This window comes from Bombina bombina, chromosome 5 (assembly GCF_027579735.1).
Source record: "Bombina bombina isolate aBomBom1 chromosome 5, aBomBom1.pri, whole genome shotgun sequence".
NCBI lineage: Eukaryota > Metazoa > Chordata > Amphibia > Anura > Bombinatoridae > Bombina > Bombina bombina.
This window is the reverse complement of record NC_069503.1, coordinates 160,349,614-160,371,881: the sequence shown is the minus strand read 5'-3', so window position 1 is coordinate 160,371,881 and position 22,268 is coordinate 160,349,614.

The window sequence follows — 22,268 nt, the reverse complement described above, 5'->3', positions numbered from 1 at the left end:
TTAGGATAGTAGGTATCCCTGAAACCCCAGAATATGACAACTTGATTGAATTTACCTCTTTAATTTTACCCCAAGCTTTAGGATTTCCTCCGCAGGCCTTACCCCTATCTATAGAAAGGGCACACAGAATAGGTCCTAGGAAACTTTCTGGAAATAGCCATAACAGAGACAGGGTCTGCATATTTAAACTTTTGAGGTTTCAAGATAAAGTTGAATTGTTGAGATTATATAGAAAAGTTGAAACATTTTCCATTAAGGATAAAAAAATCCTTTTATTTCAAGATTTCTCTAATGAGACAGTACAAAAAAGGAAAGCTATGTCCCCAATATGTACTGCAATGATAAATAAAGGAATAAAAGCACGTCTCATCTATCCTGCTAAGATTGTAGTAGAACACAATGGTAATAAAATCCTCTTTTCTGAGGCCTCTAAAGCACAAGAATATTTAGACTCTATAGAAGGTTAGAGGACCCTTATTGTAGTAGTCTGTGATATATTTGGCAGATTGAGTTTCTAGTTTTAAAATAATGAAACAGGATTACTTCAAATTGTTTTATTTTAAGGATCTACTCTTTTTGGTGTGTTCCCCCCCTCCCCCCCTTTTTTTTTTTTTTTGCCTTTCTCCTTTGCCTCTCTCCCCCTTACTTGTCTAAAGTTGAAGTGGTGGTGAATTGGTGTTGTGCATATTGTGATTTGAGTTTAAGGATATGTTTCAGGCTAGGTAAAGTCCGATCTTTCACAGAGTTGTAAGAATATATATGTTAGCATCTTTTGTTGAATATGATTTTGAAGGTTTTTTTTTCTTTTTTTTTTTTTCTCTCTTCTCTTTTTCTAAATGGTTGATACAATAGGGAATTTAAGGATCCTTTCGTGGAATGTGGGGGGTATTAGTAATTCTGTAAAACGGAAACTTATTATTAAAAAACTAGGAGTCCAAAATCCTAGTATTGTATTTTTACAAGAAACCCATTTAAAAAACCTAGAATTATCGAAGTTACGTTTTAAGTGGGTAGGAGAAGTTCTGGCGACTCCATGTAAAAATAGGAAGGCAGGGGTCGCTATTCTATTAAATAAGAACCTATCATATCAAATTTTATATTGTGAGTTAGACCCAGAGGCAAGATTTATGATAGTACAAATAAAAATCAACGGAGTTAAGTTTGTCCTATGTAATATATATGCACCAAATATATTCTCCAAAGTATTTTGGGAAATGTTAAAGAATAAATTATTCCCATTTGTAACGGAAAGAATGATAATAGGGGGTGATTTTAATCTCTCGCTTTGCCCAGTGATTGACAGATTTTCAAAAAAAAATTTGGCCTCATACAATAAACAAGCTAAATTCATGGAAAATTTCTGTTATCAATTAAAATTAACTGATATCTGGCAACTTCATAACCCTGACCAACGTATATATACATGTGAATCTAAAACATTTAGGACGGGGGGCGGAGCCAACTAGGATACAGCATAGTCGCACACTTCAGCTGCTCCGGCAATAACATCCATAAAAAGTTATTTTAAGGACTGTTCCAGTTTAAATATTTGGTCTTCCATCAAGACTGACTAGCACAAGCGGCATGTATACCTAATCCTAAAGAGAACTTTCCTTCACTGACAGAATCCCACGATTCTAGTGCATATATTGCTGCCAAACAGCTCTGGGGTCGGCCATCTTGGGCCCTGCATAATACCATTATCCTCAAGCCCGGCGACCTCCACTATCTCTAACCATGAAGACTGCCGAGCAAATTATGGAAGACATACACACCTTTATAGATGGGTGCTGTGGTGTGTTTGAACGTCTACACAGCTTGGCACCCCAGAGGGTGTATGTCACGTTTGCGGTCCATGCTGCTCACACACCCGATAGCATGGTTACTCCCGGAGGGTATAACGCTTTGGGGCCCCGGCGTCCCTCATTTTTCTGTTACAAGAGCTTGGGTGTGAAGCATGGGTCCGCGGCGGCTCACCTGATCTGGGGCGATGCTGAGGACAAGTTACTTATGGCTGGACATCCAACACCCTTGGAGGCTGTACCTTCAGTTGGCGTGATCATACATACAGCACTTGGACCAGCTATACTACGCAGACAGGCGGACTCTAGCCCACAGGTGCCCAACACAGATCCCACTGCACTACTAGTGAACACACATGCTCTCCTCTATGCCTTAGCGACTACCTTACCAGTTCCACTGCGGACTCATATACCACTCTGTGCAATCTCCTCCTGTCTGAGAAGCTGGGATCCTGGTGGCGACCCGGGCTATCTGAGGTCTGACATCTAACCTTTTCTAAGGAATTTCTCCTACTGGTTTAACGGACCTGCACTTAGCTACGGAATTAAGCCAGTGCTATTTGGGTAACGTGGAAGCAAGTTCAGTTTCACAGACATACCGCTGCAATGGATATCGTGTTTCAAGTTGTCCTCCGCAGTGTATTGCTTCTTCCCTTACTTATAGCTACCTAGTTTAACCCCACTGTTCCTAATGAATACACCCCATGAAAGTGGAATTATCTATCTAAATGACTGTTATATCAAGCTACAGTATTTTGCATGAAGGCTGTTAATACATTTAATGATCTTGTCACACATCTTGCCTGATATACCCTATAATGTATGACAATAGCATATGCATTGAAAGTAGTAGGAACCCTACATGAAACTTTTACCTGCCTGTTTTATAATTTTTAGCCATTCTATTGCAATACACGCTATATGCTATTTGTACTGTTGGCACTTCCCTAGTAGACAGTATTTTGATAGCCTTGGTGTCTCTAACCTTCATTTACGCCATATATTGGTGCCACTATAGTTATGTGGGCTTAAAAGGACATCATTGCTATCTGTTGAAAATCTCCCTGGTTTATAATTGTTCTGTTTTGTTTATTTGTTCCTGAACATAGTACTAACTTATCTCCTATGCCTATATCTAATTGTGTTCATTGCTCGCACCCTGACATATTGACCTCTTCACTGAAACGCGATCTCTTTGCACTGTCACCCTGAGAGTGCAACGCATTCTAATAGTATAATGATACATACACATAGTTGCTGGTAAGATTATTAGTAGTTCAAAACCTAACACATAAGCCTACTCCTGAATCTTGATATAATTCTGAGATTGGGACACACTTTAATAGTAGCAGCACCCTTTAGCCACACTCTTTTTTTTTTTATAGAGTGTACACTAATAGTTGTTCTACTGAATACGTATAACAATAACATGTTTTTTGCTGTGTAACCTATATGCCTACTGCCTATAAATAGTACCTGAGTGAGGTTGAGGTGACTTCCCATCTATTGCCGCTGGGCATAGGGCCCATGCCCCGTGGCAATTTTATTTTCTGCTCTGGCTTTCATCTGCCCAGGCTTTGAGTTTGTGTTCTAGAATATCTACCCAATCTTAAGAAGCTGCCAGGCTTAGATACATATAATGAGGCTGGACATTGTTATGGTTCCTACTTAGATAACCAGCATTTAGAAGTATGTATATCATGTTTCTCACATCTTATTTAATTTACCACCTCCCCCCCCCCACTTAATAATATACCTCCTAATTTAGGAAGTTTAACTACACGACTTATCTTACCTATGTCGTAACCCACTTATCTCTATTTACATATGTCATCATACTAGTTATATCAGTTCTACCACACTATTTTTACTATTTATTAAGATATATCTTTAAACATAACATTCCCACATACTCAATTACAATAACTATCTATATCACATATCCCATTGGATGCAGCGTAGCCATGATCCTGACTATTTTCATTAAAAGGTCTACAATGACAGTTAAAATGGATTCAATATGGTAATGTTTGCATGTTTTTCTCCTGTTATACTCCCTATCAGTTTGTTATTATGAAAACTTAAAATTTGAGGTAAACAGAGGTAGACCCATGAGTGGTCTTCTATATAGCAGGTAGCCTCCTACTAGAGTAAAAATCTCACTTGGTCAGAGGCCTAAGAGAGGCCCTTTATATAAGAGTGGAGGGCTAAAATTATCAGTGGCATGACTGTCTTCGCACCTGTAGATCATTACTAGCAGTACTTACCCTGTTATTTTAATGCCTGATATCACTAGAAACGCTTATATCTACATCACATCTATGGCATGCTGAATCTTGTACTGTATTTTCTGTGATGACAGTTATGGAATGTTTTCATATTTTGTTTGTATGCCAAACTTTACCTCAATAAAAATATTAAAAAAAAACAAAAAAAAAAAAAACATTTAGGACATTCTCCAGAATCGACTTTATTTTAGTAACAGAATCTCTATCATTACAAAGAATGGAAGCAGAAATTGGTGAGATAGTTATTTCGGACCATGCAATTGTCTCTTTGTCGTTCCTTTTTCCTTCTAACCCAGCAAGAGGTAATTTAAATTTTATCTTCCCTCGGTACATGTATAAGAATATGAAATTTAGCCTATGGCTAAAACAAAAATGGAAAGACTATTGTACGTATAATATCTCATATTTCAATAAAATTGAAATCTTTTGGGAAGCCTCTAAAGCATTCTTAAGGGGCGAAATTAAGGCATATATGTGTAAAAAGAAAACGAAAGATAGAATGAGAGAAGTTCAATTGGCCAACTTCGTTAGAAACAGTTATAAAAAATATATTACTGACCCTACGCTTGCTCACTGGGAATGTTACTCTAGAGCCAGAGCAGAAAGGGATATATTTTTTAAACAGAAATCCTTAGAAGAGGAAACTAAACTTAATATACGTTACAAGGGCTATTATGGTTGTTCTGCAAAACACCTAGCAAATTTAATTAAAAGCAGGAAGAAAAAGAATTATATTCTATCAATTAAAGACCAAGATAATAGATATACCGAAGTAGCTGATATTAATAATATTTTTTTCTTATATTATAAAAACCTATATGCTCAGTCTAGTAACAATAAACAAAATCAAGAGAAATTTTGGTCTCAGATAAAAATTCCTCAAGTAGCAGATGATTCTCTTGAAAGTCTGAATTCCCCCATATCGTTGAAGGAGATAGGGGACGCAATTTATAGAACTAAAATAAATAAAGCTGCTGGGCCGGATGCATTCCCCGCAGAATTCTATAAGATCCTAGCGGATGAGATTAAACCTACCTTGGAAAAACTTTTTAATATCTATTTTATGGGTGGCAGCCCACTTTCAGACTATTTCGCATCCGCGAATATTTCTCTTATACCAAAAAAAGATAAAGACCCTGAAGATATGGCCTCTTATAGACCGATCTCGGTACTAAATATAGATTATAAGATTTTAACCTCTATCTTAGCTATTAGACTAATGAAATGTCTTGATAAAATTATACATCAAGATCAAACGGGATTCTTGGTTGCTAGAAACTCATCGAAAAATATTCGAAAAATTATCAACCTTATAGACTATATTTGGAATTTAAACAAAGATGTTAGCAAACAATTTAGACATGATATTGCGCTCTTAACATTGGATGCTGTTAAAGCATTCGACTCCATAGAATGGGACTATTTATTTCAGACGTTGGAGAGATTTGGTTTTAAAAACCAATTCCTCCAATTTGTGCGTAATTTATATCATTCTCCTATCTCTTATCTTTTGATTAATGACACTCTTACTTCTGGTATAAGACTGCAAAAAGGCACCAGACAAGGATGTCCCCTCTCGCCCCATCTTTTTAATTTGGCACTTGAACCTCTTGCGATCTGGTTAAGGCAAGTGATGGAAGGGGTTAATTTTGGTAAAATCTCTCTGAAAACTCTATTATATGCCGATGATCTGTTAATTTTTCTCTATAATACATCCAACTCTATACCTATAATTTTGGACTCTTTAAGTTTTTTTGGCTCTTTCTCCGGTTATAAGGTGAATTTTCAGAAAAGTGAAGTGATGTGGATTTCCAAACATAATATCAGGAGAACTAATATTCCATTTAAAGAAGTGGAGATACTAAGATATCTAGGGATTTTCTTGCACAGAAACCCAGATAAATGGTATGATCTTAATTTTAAGCCTCTGTTACAGAAAATTGAATCTGATTTGAAGTTGTGGGCGGCTCTACCTCTATCACTATCAGCCAAGGTTAATCTTATTAAGACAATCATTTTTCCTCGTTTGCTTTTCCCGTTACAGAATCTACCTTTATTTTTTACTAAAACGGATTTACGGAAATTAAATACAAAATTCTGGTCTGATCTAGCTCTACCTAACATTAAGTTTTATAACAGTGCTGCCCTAGGGAAAATTGCAATAGATTGGCTGGCAGAAACAAATTGGTTCTCATCTAAAGAAATTGAAAGTTTTATGACATATCCATTTTCTCTCAAAGCATTACTACATATATCTATAAAAGAACTACCCAACAATATTAAGAGCTTAATTTCTATTAAAAATATAATTGCTGCTTGGCAAATTCTTTGTTCGGTAATTGGTATAGAGTACGCCTTTTCTGAATATTTACCGATATTGGGTAATCCTGAATTTTCGCCTGGGATTAATCAAAAAACATTTAGAAGTTGGTCCAATAAGGGGCTTAAAGCAGTCCACCAATTGTTTACAGCCGATGGACAAATAGAAGAATTTGATCATTTGAGAAGCCAATTTAATCTACCAAGTAATAACTTTTTTTCCTATTTTCAAATCCTTCATTTTATAAAATCTAAGAAATGGAACGGCATTGAGGCAGCTGTATGGTCTGAGTTAAGAGCTTGTATTACTATTTCTAACATCAAATCCCCTTCCATCTCACTATTATACAGTATTATGCTGTCTAAACAAAGTGATTCCTGGTTGGAAAATCTTAGCGCAAAATGGAGGGTAGCAATTCCGAGAATTGATCAAGATAAAATAAGAACTAGTTGTAATTTAATTAATAAACTTCAAATACCAATAAGTTGGAAAGAGAGTCATATGAAGATAATCCATAATGCCTATTACACACCACAGAGATTGGCCAAAATATACCCTAAGCAAAGCTTCCCCTGTCCACGATGTTGCCACATAAATGCTGACAGCTTACATATGTTTGTATATTGTCCTAGAGTATATCCGTTTTGGAAAAAGGTAGCGTTTTGGTTTAACACTTTGTTTGGAACTAATATTTGTTTTGATTCTGACACTATTTTATTTTTTGATCAATCTACCAGGGTGCCTTCCCCATATAGGAAAAGTGTAAATGTAATCACTCTCCTTGTCAGATATCTTATACTAAAGAACTGGAAAGCCAAAAAAATGCCGGGCTTCTCAGTATTCCTGAAAGAAATTCAAATGCATATAATTTTTTAATATTTCCACCTGAGAGAAGCTAGGGAAAGAGAAGTTAAGAAGTTTTTAGTAAGATGGTTACCGATTATTAAGACATATCCAGAAGGAGCTCAGAAAGGGATCTTATATCCATTTTTTAGTTCAGATAGTTTTTCTGATTTGGTCCTTCTGGGTGATTTCCCGGCGGAATGGATTAGGAGCTATAGAGATTCATAACACTAAACCCCAGAACTGATTCAGCTGGGAGGCGGAGGAGAGAGGTAGGGGAGTAGGTGTTTTCTTTTTTTTTTTTTTTTCTCTCCTTCTCTTTTTCTCCTTTTTTGTACTTATCCTTTTCTGCAGGGGAAAAAAAAAATATGCCAGAAGTGTAAAAGCAGATTTTGCAATATTTATGTTTGATGTATTAAATCTAAAGAAAGTGAAAAAGAGTAATTTCTATGGTAGATGATACGGTCTATGTAGACCTTTTCAGAGATTTGTGTGTTTTTTAAAGATATCTACTGAAAAGGTGGCCCTGTGAGGTCTGTATTTCTCTTTTCTTCTGTTGTTTTATATTTGTTACACTGATGGCATGTATAAATAAATATTTAAAAAAAAAAAGAAGGTAGTGTCGGTGGTTTTCCCGTATAATGTGTACCATGTGTCCCTCAGGTTATGTGGCGTAAACGAATCTTGTATAGCTTTGACAATACGATTATGCCTGTGCTGTTTAGGAGTCAGTGTTTTAGCATGTGAAGGTTGGGTATGAGTCATAGTAATGTTAAAATCTCCTGCTAATAAAATTTTTGTTTGTGACCAATCTGTCAGTGAAAAATGTATGCTGGTTGTCATTGCGGGCGTAAACATTGCACAAGGTAACCTCGTTATCTAGAATGCGACCCTGTACTATCAAATATCTACCCTCAGGATCAGCCAGTGTGTTGATGTGGTGGAATTCCACAGAAGAGTGGATCAGTATAGATACCCCCCGTGTCTTATTAGGAGCCGTAGCATGATAGTGTGTAGGGAATTGTTTATTCCAATATTTCTGTATATTGTCCCTCAAAAAGTGTGTTTCCTGTAGAAATACCAATTTGGCACCTAGTGCCCTATATTGATTCATTGCTAACCTACGCTTAATGTCCGTATTGAGCCCCCCGAACGTTATGAGAAATCAGTTTAATCTTTGTGTTCATAGGTGTATGTATTGGTTTGTGTTTCTATGTATTGTGGGGTGTATGTAAGCAAACAATCTATGAAGCGAGTCATCTTACCCCAATGCTTCTGGTCTGTTGTGGTAAACTGCAGCTTGTGGTTCTTTATCTCGAGAGGATCGCTGGGAGGAGAGGAGAGAAAGGCATTAGGTAAATAACAAAATATCAAACATATAACATTTAACCGGTCCCCAACAGAGGGACATTTTAACAGCATCTGGAAACAGTCCGGAAGCCGAGTGAAAGCCACCTGGCCTCGAGTATAGGGGGGACAATTGCCAGCCCCTTTAAAACGTTAGTAGAACAAGCGCTAGTGCAAAGCATGTCCATCTCAAAGCCAACCAAGGTTACTTATGATGTCAATAGCGGTTGGTTATAAAGCCTGGGTCAGGCAAACCATTAGTATTATTCCTGCATGATGACTAGTGGACTTTAAGCCTAACATTCTCATATCAATAGGGGACCACATCTAGGTCCTCAGTCCCTAGGTCTCCTATTGGCCAGAGATGAGAGGGAGTCCGGGAAAGAAGAAAGGGGCTCACGACACCCCGTCTCGTAGTTCATTTGTTTTTTGCCTCTTGTAACTGACCTTCTGCCAGGCCATTTGGGTGTTAGATCTTATTGAGTCACTCTTCCTTGCTAGAGATGGTTCATGGTCTGGAATAGTCGGGGGGTCCAGGCCCAATATACCACACACCTCTGGGATATCTTCCTGATGTTTGATGTTTATGGTTTTGGAGTCTTTAGTAATGCTTAAGAAAAAAAAGGGAACCCCCATCTATAGGGGATTTGTTGTTTGCGAAGTATACTGATTAGTGGTCTTAGAGAGCCTCTTCGTTGCAAGGTACGTAAGCTTAAGTCCTGGAAAAATTGAATGACATTTCCCTGGAGTTTAAAAGTTGGGTTCTTTCTAGAGGCCTGTAGTATCTTTAATTTGTCGGGAAAGAAGGTCATCCGGACTATCACGTCCCTTGGGGGTATACCATTTTTAGTTTTGGCTTTGAGAGCTCTATGTGCCCTTTCCACATGGAATGTGTATTTGGGGGGTGAACTTGTTATCTGGTTAAAGAGCTGTGTAACATATGGCAGGATTTCCTTGGGTGTAATATCTTCTGGTATCCCCTTTAATCTAATATTGTTTCGTCTGCTCCTGTTCTCTAAGTCTTCCATTTTGTCTTGCATTTCCTGTAGGAGCTGCTGTTGATTGGAGACTGTTTGTGTTATTTCATCTACATTTTCCACCATTGAGTCCTTCTGGTCCTCCAGAATATCAATTCTATTTCCCATATCTGTGAGGTCAGATTTGATTTCGGCTAAGCTGGATCTTACCGAGGTGTGTATAGAATCTATCTTCCCCCATAATTTTTCAAAATTATCCGTTAAGTCCTTCTTAGATACTAGGGATTGTAGATCTGCTCTGGTAATGGGAGATTGATCTTCAAAGGTTGGCGGTAGAGATTTCTATGTCTTTGTTAGTTTTGGATATGTGTGAGGTTTTAAAAAAGGATGATACTGTAGAAGGGGTACTTGGGTTTGTTAGTTTCTCACCTTTTCCTCCTCTTCTTGTAGCCATTGTTGTCTTTTAATCAGATCCCAGGGACAGAAGATATTAGTAAAGTGAATTGAGTAAAAAAGATTCCTCTCCCTTCTCCAACTCAAAGCGTAGTGAGAGAAAAAAGTGATCCCAGGAGTGGTTAACTATTCTAGGTAAAGAATAATGATGCAAGTGGATTAAGGCAATTTTAATTATTATAGAGGTATGATTCCAAGACTCCCTCTCATTGAAGTAATCAGTGCTGTTCTACCACTTTTTTTTATATATAATTCATGTGGAGGCTGATGTCCCCATACTTCACCTGCAGATTCTACATATCACCAGGGTGTGCTGCAGGCTTGTAATCAGTATAGTCTCTGAAAGTGCATCTTAGCAAAATGTCTGGCACAGTAATGAGAAAGTTCCAGATCGCATGTAATGCTCTTCCCCAGTTAGGTATGGGCTATGCCCTGTATTAGAGGTGGAGGGGCTATGCAAAATAATTCAATACAGTTCCACATACGGATCATACAGAGACTGCAAATATGTGGTTAGTGAGAGCCTCTATGCATAAAGTTATCTGCCTGTGAATCAGCTATTGTTAAACTGTATCCCAGTTCACTCACAATTACTACTCTTTTGTGTGCAGCTCCGGATATTAATATTTTTTAGAGTATACAGGGGAAACGTTAATCGGGGAGCAGGATGTTTATAAGCTTGTGGGACCTGGGGGGCCAGGCCAATAAATTAATTGTCCCAGAAAATGGTCTCAACAGACCCCAAGCGTCTAAGCGTTATTGTCTGCTCCTTAGGGGTTTATAATGCCTGAGTCTGTACCCTCCAAGTCTGCAAGGGCTCTTTAACCTCTAGCGGCACTGAGGCATGTGTGGAGTTGAATTTAGGCCCTGGGCCGCCTCGATATTTCAGCCTCCTCCCCAAGACCCTCTTACCCCTCAGTGTGTGCTGCCGTCTCCCTATTCAATGGGATCGTGTGGATCTGATCTCCTCCGCCACCCGACTGGCATCGGTGGTGATGACAGAAGCTTCTCCGCCTTTCCCGGCCCTCTCCGAGGATCGGAGCGTAAAGATGCGAGCGGGGAAGTCCCCAGGCAAGATGGTGGATCTTCGCGCCAAACTCCAGCACTAGCGCGGTACTTCTCCCTGCAGCCGTGTTACACAGAACCTGTCAGGAGTCGGGTAAGCCCAGTTCACTCTATCCTGAGGTTCTCTAATGGCGGGTGATCCTCCGGTACTGTGTTATCGCTTGCTGAGCAGCTCCTCTTTTCCGCCGTCGGAGCTAGTAGTACCGGAGTTGTGCGGTGGTTACGTGAACTCCAGGTGTTCTCTCCTAATCCCCCAGGGCTATGTTTCCAGAGCTTGGTGGGGCAATCTGGATCCAAATTAGGTACCACAATACAGTAATAATCACTCTTTTTTGGCTTAATATTGGAGAGCCCTCACTCTGAGCGTCTGTATCTCTCGGCAGTTAACTCCCCCCCTTCTTGAAGCTGTTTTAAAAATAAATTACAGATATAATGATGCGTTCAAAGAAAAGATTAGTCTGAGAATAACATGTAAATGTATTTTTTAAAGTTTCACTAGATGTTAAAATATTGATAAAATAAGTGTAAAGTTTTAGCGTCTATGAAACAATGGGAGCTGCCATGTTGTAACTTAAGTTACCATCTCTTCTGTGGCCAGTTAGGGACAGTTATAAATAGAGTGTGCAGCCAATGGTTGTGTGGAATATAACAGTGTTCTGCACTTTCATTTCTAACAGGAACTGAAAAGCTCACAATTACAGAATGGAATTACAGTAAAAGGGGACAAAATAAATCATGAAAGTATAATGCAGAGTTTTATTTATATATACAATTTATCATTTTATATTACCATCTCAAAAGTGTTTAAAGTCTCTTTAAGAGCAAAAATATTTATAAGTCAGAACAAAAAATAGATCGGTTCACTTTAGTTCCAACAAGCTGTGACACATATCAAAATACATGATGAGTAAAAAAAAAAAAGCAAATCAGTAACTTAACAGATGTATCAATATTTCTCAATTCAAAACAAGCTCTTTGTTGTGTCACTGTATAGTAAATCAAGGACAATATCAAATACAACATGTTGTAACCCTCAAAACGGAGATAAAGAAAAACAGGCATTTTAATAACTTCTTATAAAAAATAAAACAAAACCAAAATACCAAAGCAGCCATATGGGAAGAGAAAACAAAAATAAAAAGAGAAAAAAAACACAAAGGGGGAAGAGACCCCCCTTTTCCTTTTAATCCACTATATCTAAACATTTAGATTATTAGACTTTTTAAAGTGAAGGTCAATTTACTAATAGTGCCCCATGCATTGCATAGACGTTTAAAAATTAACAAGGGTTTAATTCATGAAATGTTTTATATTTATATATATTGAAGAATATTTACCTATTTACCGCTGCGACGATAAGCGCAGCTCTCCTGTTTGCCATTTTGTCAAATTGATTGACAGATGACGATTCATAAAAGAACCAATCCTTGTTTCCCCCGGGGCCGTGACGTTTATGCAAAGGGTCTGAACGCCCGGGGGGGGGGGAAGCAAGGATTCAATATTTTACAAATCGTCATCTGTCAATCATTTTGACAATATGGCGAGCGGGAGAGCTGCGCTTATCGTTGCATCATTAAATAGATAAAAATTCTACAAAATATATACATATGAAACATTTCATGAATTAAACCCTTGTTATTTTTTAAACGTCTATGCAATGCCGTGGGGCACTATTAGTAACCTGACCTTCACTTTAAAAAGTCTAATAATCTGTGAAATTACATCTTTTTAGTAAAGCCCATGATTCTACTGTCTTCAGAAAAAAAAAATTATGCTTACCTGATTAATTTCTTTCTTTCCAGATATGAAGAGTCCACGACATTATTACAATTACTAGTGGGAATATCACTCCTGGTCAGCAGGAGGAGGCAAAAAGCACCACAGCAAAGCCATTAAGTGTCACTCCCCTACCCATAATCCCCAGTCATTAGACTAAAGGGAAATGGAAAAAGTAATAACACAAAGGTGTAGAGGTGCCTGAGGTTTAGTCAAAACTAACTGTCATAATTAAAGTGCATGTAAAGTCAAGCTACTTGCTCATCCTCATAGTGTGTAATCGCAAAAATAAAAGGTAGTTTAATTCATCAAAATTTTAAATTTGCAGTAGAAAAATAAATATATAATTATTTTCTTTCTATTCTTATCGGTGATTCCTCCTGCCATTTTGGTCCCACATTTATTGTCTGATTGACACTTCAGTTTAGAAATCTTTTTTTCACCCCCGGGGCGTCAGGCCAGTTGTTCGATATGTCACGCGACGTTACTGCGCATGCGTGAACTACACGATGACGTTGCATACTCAATGCTCGTCTGCGATTTGCGCATGAGCAATATGAAGAAGGAATAATTTATTCTACAAGCGGAAAGATTTGCAAGTAAGTATCGCTGCTCCTATTGCGATTTTAATGGCACTGAAAATCAGATATTTAAAGTAACACGAACAGCTATAAGACAATACTAAATATAAAATAAATATAGATATTGATTTTGAAAAATAAAACTTTGCTAGAAAATATCGATCATTACTATATTATTTGATGAAATAACAATAGTTATCAACAAATACTGAGGCAATCCAATTTATTGTTATTGTAATTTTTATATTTACATTTCGATTTGTTAAAACAATATTTTTTCAAATTAAAATATCGTTATTTCAATCTAATGAACACGATTAAAATGTTTACAAAGATAGATGTGCAATTAAAAAGATAGGGATCTTATTTATGTATATATGTGTCAAAGTAAATATACACATACTGATATTTTTATTTTTTTGACTGCTTAAAAATTATTATAGTACATTGGTAATAGCAATCTTTTTAAAAAAAAAATTATTTCATAAAAAATTCAGCATAGCACTACTGGGAGCTAGCTGAACACGATTATCTTATTTTAATAATATTACATATTGTGTATTCATATAAAAAAAAATTATAATAACATTTTTATTAGTGTAAATGCACGTGTACACTTCACATATTTGGATTTACAGCGGTCACATAAATTTAATTTATCTCTACCCCCTTTTCTTTACAAATTTATCTATACCCTCTTTCTCTGTCAAACAGCAATTTATATATATACACAATATTTATTTATCTATACACCCTCTTTTGCTATCTCTATCCCACTCTTTTGAACTCTGTTTTTAACAACCAATTGAGCTATCTATCTACCCTCATTATCTCTATTTCCAACTCTCATTCTATCTCTCTCATAACAAAGATATTATTCTATGTCTCTAACTCTTTTGCTCTCTATATCAACAGCCATTATTTTTCTTTTCAACCACTTCTCTATAATTCTATATCCAGCTTTTGATCTCTCTCTTCTTGGAAGATATTCTCAAAATACTGTCCCTTCAGCCTCTAAAAAAAAATATAGCCCAAGGCACCAAAAAGATAGTGCAGATCTCAGTGTCTCTTAAACAGACGCTAGAGCCTCAGACATGACTCTAGGTAGTTCATCAGTAAGATGTAAAACTATATAAAATGAAAACAAAATAAACTAAATTCAAATTTCATTCTAATTGATTTGACTCATGCCTAATATTATTTAAAAATGGGCATGAGAAACCCTGCAAGACAGAGAAACCAACACTTCTAAAATTATATTTCTGTTTCATTTTGTTTGTTTTGCACAAATCCCTATAAAATAATTCCCCAGCTAATATGAAGTGATATGTTTTGCTCCTCTGTATTATGCCTAATAAGTGTTACATACAAATTTTATTCTTTTTTTTTTGTCAATATTATTATTTTACCATTAAACTCAGTAAATTATGCAGGTAAAGAGGTGCATGCAGCTTCCAAAACTAGACCCTAATTAAAATTTAAATCACATTCGGAATAAGAGAGGACTGCGTTTTTTACTGCATGTCTTTTTGTGTTGTGCAACTAATTATGGCCTAGATTTGGAGTTTGGCGTTAGCCGTGAAAACCAGCGTTAGAGGCTCCTAAAGCTGGTTTTAGGCTACCTCCGGTATTTGGAGTCACTCAAAAAAGGGTCTAACGCTCACTTTTCAGCCGCGACTTTTCCATACCGCAGATCCCCTTGCGTAAATTGCGTATCCTATCTTTTCAATGGGATTTCTCTAACTCCGGTATTTAGAGTCGTGTCTGAAGTGAGCGTTAGACATCTAACGACAAAACTCCAGCCGCAGGAAAAAAGTCAGTAGTTAAGAGCTTTCTGGGCTAACGCCGGTTTATAAAGCTCTTAACTACTGTGCTCTAAAGTACACTAAAACCCATAAACTACCTATGTACCCCTAAACCGAGGTCCCCCCACATCGCTGCAACTCGATTAATTTTTTTTAACCCCTAATCTGCCAACCGCCAACTACGTTATCCTTATGTACCCCTAATCTGCTGCCCCTAACACCGCCGACCCCTATATTATATTTATTAACCCCAAATCTGCCCCCCACAACGTCGCCGCCAGCTACCAACACTTATTAACCCCTAATCTGCCGAGCGGACCGCACCGCTACTATAATAAAGTTATTAACCCCTAATCCGCCTCACTAACCCTATAATAAATAGTATTAACCCCTAATCTGCCCTCCCTAACATCGCCGACACCTAACGTCAAACATTAACCCCTAATCTGCCGACCGGAGCTCACCGCTATTCTAATAAATGTATTAACCCCTAAAGCGAAGTCTAACCCTAACACTAACACCCCCCTAAATTAAATATAATTTAAATCTAACGAAATTAATTAAATCTTATTAAATAAATTATTCCTATTTAAAGCTAAATACTTACCTGTAAAATAAATCCTAATATAGCTACAATATAAATTATAATTATATTATAGCTATTTTAGGATTAATATTTATTTTACAGGCAACTTTGTAATTATTTTAACCATGTACAATAGCTATTAAATAGTTAAGAACTATTTAATAGTTACCTAGTTAAAATAATTACAAAATTACCTGTAAAATAAATCCTAACCTAAGTTACAATTAAACCTAACACTATACTATCATTAAATTAATTAAATAAAATACCTACAATTACCTACAATTAAACCTAACACTACACTATCAATAAATAAATTAAATACAATTCCTACAAATAACTACAATGAAATAAACTAACTAAAGTACAAAAAATAAAAAAGAACTAAGTTACAAAAAATAAAAAAATATTTACAAACATAAGAAAAATATTACAACAATTTTAAACTAATTACACCTACTCTAAGCCCCCTAATAAAATAACAAAGCCCCCCAAAATAAAAACATGCCCTACCCTATTCTAAATTACTAAAGTTCAAAGCTCTTTTACCTTACCAGCCCTGAACAGGGCCCTTTGCGGGGCATGCCCCAAGAAGTTCAACTCTTTTGCCTGTAAAAAAAAAACATACAATACCCCCCCAACATTACAACCCACCACCCACATACCCCTAATCTAACCCAAACCCCCCTTAAATAAACCTAACACTAAGCCCCTGAAGATCATCCTACCTTGTCTTCACCTCACCAGGTATCACCAATCCGTCCTGGCTCCAAAATCTTCATCCAACCCAAGCGGGGGCTGGCGATCCATCATCCGGTGGCTGAAGAGGTCCAGAAGAGGCTCCAAAGTCTTCATCCTATCCGGGAAGAAGAGGCGATCCGGACCGGCAACCATCTTGATCCAAGCAGCATCTTCTATCTTCATCCGATGACGACCGGCTCCATCCTGAAGACCTCCACCGCGGACCCATCTTCTTCCGGCAACGTCCAACTGAAGAATGACGGTTCCTTTAAGGGACGTCATCCAAGATGGCGTCCCTCAAATTCCGATTGGCTGATAGGATTCTATCAGCCAATCGGAATTAAGGTAGGAATATTCTGATTGGCTGATGGAATCAGCCAATCAGAATCAAGTTCAATCCGATTGGCTGATCCAATCAGCCAATCAGATTGAGCTTGCATTCTATTGGCTGATCAGAACAGCCAATAGAATGCGAGCTCAATCTGATTGGCTGATTGGATCAGCCAATCGGATTGAACTTGATTCTGATTGGCTGATTCCATCAGCCAATCAGAATATTCCTACCTTAATTCCGATTGGCTGATAGAATCCTATCAGCCAATCGGAATTCGAGGGACGCCATCTTGGATGACGTCATTTAAAGGAACCGTCATTCGTCGTTCAGTCGTCGGCCAGGATGGATGTTCCGCGTCGGAGGTCTTCAGGATCCTGCCGCTCCGCTCCGGATGGATGACCATAGAAGATCCCGCTTGGATGAAGACTTCAATCGGATGGAAGACCTCTTCTGCCCCGCTTGGATGAAGACTTCAGCCGGATCATGGACCTTTTCAGCCCCCCGCTTGGGCTTGGATCAGGACATCGGAGGAGCTCTTCTGGACAGATCGGTGAACCCGGTGAGGTGAAGACAAGGTAGGAAGATCTTCAGGGGCTTAGTGTTAGGTTTATTTAAGGGGGGTTTGGGTTAGATTAGGGGTATGTGGGTGGTGGGTTGTAATGTTGGGGGGCTTGGGTATTGTATGTTTTTTTAACAGGCAAAAGAGCTGAACTTCTTGGGGCATGCCCCACAAAGGGCCCTGTTCAGGGCTGGTAAGGTAAAAGAGCTTTGAACTTTTGTAATTTAGAATAGGGTAGGGCATTTTTTTATTTTGGGGGGCTTTGTTATTTTATTAGGGGGCTTAGAGTAGGTGTAATTAGTTTAAAATTGTTGTAATATTTTTCTTATGTTTGTAAATATTTTTTTATTTTTTGTAACTTAGTTCTTTTTTATTTTTTGTACTTTAGCAAGTTTATTTAATTGTATTTATTTGTAGGCATTGTATTTAATTAATTTATTGATAGTGTAGTGTTAGGTTAATTGTAGGTAATTGTAGGTAGTTTATTTAATTAATTTATTGATAGTGTAGTGTTAGGTTTAATTGTAACTTAGGTTAGGATTTATTTTACAGGTAATTTTGTAATTATTTTAACTATTTTAGCTATTAAATAGTTCTTAACTATTTAATAGCTATTGTACCTGGTTAAAATAAATACAAAGTTACCTGTAAAATAAATATTAATCCTAAAATAGCTATAATATAATTATAATTTATATTGTAGCTATATTAGGATTTATTTTACAGGTAAGTATTTAGCTTTAAATAGGAATAATTTATTTAATAAGAGTTAATTAATTTCGTTAGATTTAAATTATATTTAAGTTAGGGGGGTGTTGTGTTAGGGTTAGGCTTAGCTTTAGGGGTTAATACATTTATTAGAATAGCGGTGAGCTCCAGTCGGCAGATTAGGGGTTAATGTTTGAAGTTAGGTGTCGGCGATGTTAGGGAGGGCAGATTAGGGGTTAATACTATTTATTATAGGGTTAGTGAGGCGGATTAGGGGTTAATAACTTTATAATAACAGTGGTGCGGTCCGGTCGGCAGATTAGGGGTTAATAAGTGTAGGCAGGTGGAGGCGACATTGTGGGGGTCAGATTAGGGGTTAATAAATATAATATAGGGGTCGGCGATGTTAGGGCAGCAGATTAGGGGTACATAGGGATAATGTAAGTAGTGGCGGTTTACGGAGTGGCAGATTAGGGGTTAATAATAATATGCAGGGGTCAGCGATAGCGGGGCCGGCAGAATAGGGGTTAATAAGTGTAAGGTTAGGGGTGTTTAGACTCGGGGTACATGTTAGAGTGTTAGGTGCAGACGTAGGAAGTGTTTCCGCATAGCAAACAATGGGGCTGCGTTAGGAGCTGAACGCGGCTTTTTTGCAGGTGTTAGGTTTTTTTTTAGCTCAAACAGCTCCATTGTTTCCTATGGGGGAATCGTGCACGAGCACGTTTTTGAGGCTGGCCGCTTGCGTTAGCAACTCTGGTATCGAGAGTTGAAGCTGCGTTAAATATGCTCTACGCTCCTTTTTTGGAGCCTAACGCAGCCTTTATGTGGACTCTCAATACCAGAGTTATTTTTATGGTGCGGCCAGAAAAAAGCCGGCGTTAGCTTTTCGGGTCGTTACCGACAAAACTCCAAATCTAGCCGTATATATCTAATTACACAATATTTTTATCTCTCCATCTCACTCTTTTGATCTCTCTCGTCTCTCTATTTATATCTATATCCCATCATTTTCTCTCTCTACCCAAAAATTTGCGATTTACTTATCTCTCATTTGATGTCTCTCTCTCTTTTCCTACGCTCTCTTTTGCTATACATCACCCTCTTTTGATCTCTCTCCCCTCTCTTTATCTGCCTACTCCCTCTTTTTTACTCTATATTCATAATTTAAATATTTATTTATCTCTCATTTGTTCTCTCTCTACATTATCTATTTTACTCTCCATTTACCTCTTTTAATTTCTCTCACCTCTCTTTCAATCTAGATACCATCATTTTATCTATCTACCCATAATTTTGCTATATATTAATATAGTATTTTCTCAATTATTTTTTTTTTTCATTTAAAAATTACAATTGCTTTACTCCCTATAATTTTCTATATCTCTACTCTATTTTGCTCTCTATACCCCCTCATTAGCTATCTCTTCATCTTAAATTTTACACCAATTTTGCTGTCTCTACATCTCTGATTTGATATTTCTATATACCCTCTAATTTTATCTCACTATCCATCGTTTTTTACATAACCCACCCATTTTTCAATCTAAATACTTTCTCTTTTGATCTATCCAACACCCTCTTTTGCTATGTCTGCTACTCTTTCGCTCTGTCTACAAATTTTATTTTTATAACAAGTCTTTTGCTTTTTCTTCAGCTCTGTTTCTTTCTCTCTTTCGATCATCCTTGATTATTTTCTACATCCTCATCTTTTGATATATACCACCCACAATCTTATCAGTTCTCTACCCTCTGTTTTGCTCTCTCTTTCCAACCTCTTTTGCTCCCTCTAACCTTACACTTTGATTTATATCACACTCTATTCTGCACTATATCCAATTATATTTGACTCAAACAATTTAATACGTGTACGCCTTATACAATATTCACTTTTTAGCTCTCCCACAGCATGTTACACTATATATCCTTAACCTTTTTTTTTGAAGAACTATCTATCGTCCATGCCCACTAACAAAAATCAACGCAACAAACAATGCCGCTCACAACCACTATGACACCTTCATTAATAGACCAAGACATGTTGTCATAAATAATTAATAAATATTGAAACTCTTAAAACTTGTTAATTAATAATTGAGTAAAAGGGACATGAACTCAGTCATTAAAGGGACAGTCTACAATAGAATTGTTATATTTTCAAAATATAGATAATCACTTTATTCCCTATTTCCAAGTTTTGCATAACCAACACAGTTATATTAATATACTTTTTACCTATGTGATTACCTTGTATCTAAGATCTTTCTTCCATCCCCCCAGATCACATGGCTGTGAATTTTTATTATCTATTCTCTAGCATTTAACATTGTGTTGTGCTAAATCTTAAATAACTCCATGTGCCTGAACACAGTGTTATCTATATGGCCCACGTGTTCTTTCAGTCTCTTTGCATTGAAAATTAATTTAAAAATCATATGATAAGAGGCAGCCCTCAAGAGCTTATAAATTAGCATATGAGTCTACATAGGTTTAATTTCAATTAAGAATACAAGGATAAAAAATCAAATTTGATAATAAAAGTAAATTTGATAATTGATTAAAATTAAAAGTCCTAGATGAATAATTAAAGTTTAATTTTGAATAGACTGTACCTTTACATAGCATATCAATGCACACACAACCATTATTCTAAACAGAGGAGCACATATGCATTTTTTATTAATCATACACAAGCATATACATTCATTCAACGAGACTAAAAATTAAAAAAAAATATTTAGATTCACATATAAGTGAACACAGTCAGTAATAGAAAAACACATGCACAAACAGCCATTAATAAAACATACATTCACAATAATTAGTTAATAGAAAAATAAGAAAAATAAATAGAGACACACAGTGACACGCAAAATCTAACCTGTATTAAAAAAAAATATTTTTTACAGGCATTCTATAAATAAAATAAACTAATAGACACATATAAGCAAACACAGTCAGTAATAGACACATACATGTACACACACTCATTAATACACATACAAATTTTAACATGATAATTAATAGACACATTCATGCACACACATTTCATGTAATAGTCAAAGTTATGCATTTATACTCACATGCACATACAATCTGTTATATACAGAGACAAGCACAAAAAAAGAATAATAAACTGAGAAAAACACAAGCTTACAATCCCATAGAGAATCAGACACATTCAGTAATAGAGACAGATAAGTAGTAAAAGTAATTAATACACACCAGATCACAAACAGTTAATTAATATACACATGCACACACAGTGATCAATACACACATTCATTTGCACATACTATTTAATATATAAAGTTGTGCAACAGCAATTTCTCATAGACTAATACTTGTATGTATGGTCAGTAATAGACAATGACAAACACACACATATCTACGGTTAAAATTTTTAAATTTATGATATTAAATTTATTTAATTTTAATAATAAATTAATAATTTTTTTAGCTTCATTATATACTATTTTATTTTTTAAAATAATTATTTTTAGGATCAATATGGCTGCTTTATTGATAGTGTAGGTGTATTTGTAACTTAGGTTAGGATTTATTTAACAGGTAAATTGGTAATTATTTTAACTAGGTAGCTATTAAATAGTTATTAACTATTTAATAGCTATTGTACCTAGTTAAAATAAATACCAAGTTACCTGTAAAATAAATATAAACCCGAAAATAGCTACAATGTAATTATTAATTATATTGTAGCTATCTTAGGGTTTATTTTATAGGTAAGTATTTAGTTTTAAATAGGAATAATTTAGTTAATATTATTAATATTATTTAGATTTATTTTAATAATAATTAAGTTAGGGGTGTTAGAGTTAGATAGGGTTAATATAGTTAATATATATGCTATAATAACTATATTAACTATATTAACCCTAATATAATTAGGGTTAATATAGTTAATATAGGTGGCAGCTATGTAGGGAGGTCAGATTAGGGGTTAATACATTTAATATAGGTGGCGGCGGTGTAGGGGGATTAGATTAGGGGTTAATATATTTAATATAGGTGGCGGCGGTGTAGGGGGATTAGATTAGGGGGTAATACATTTATTATAGGTGGCGG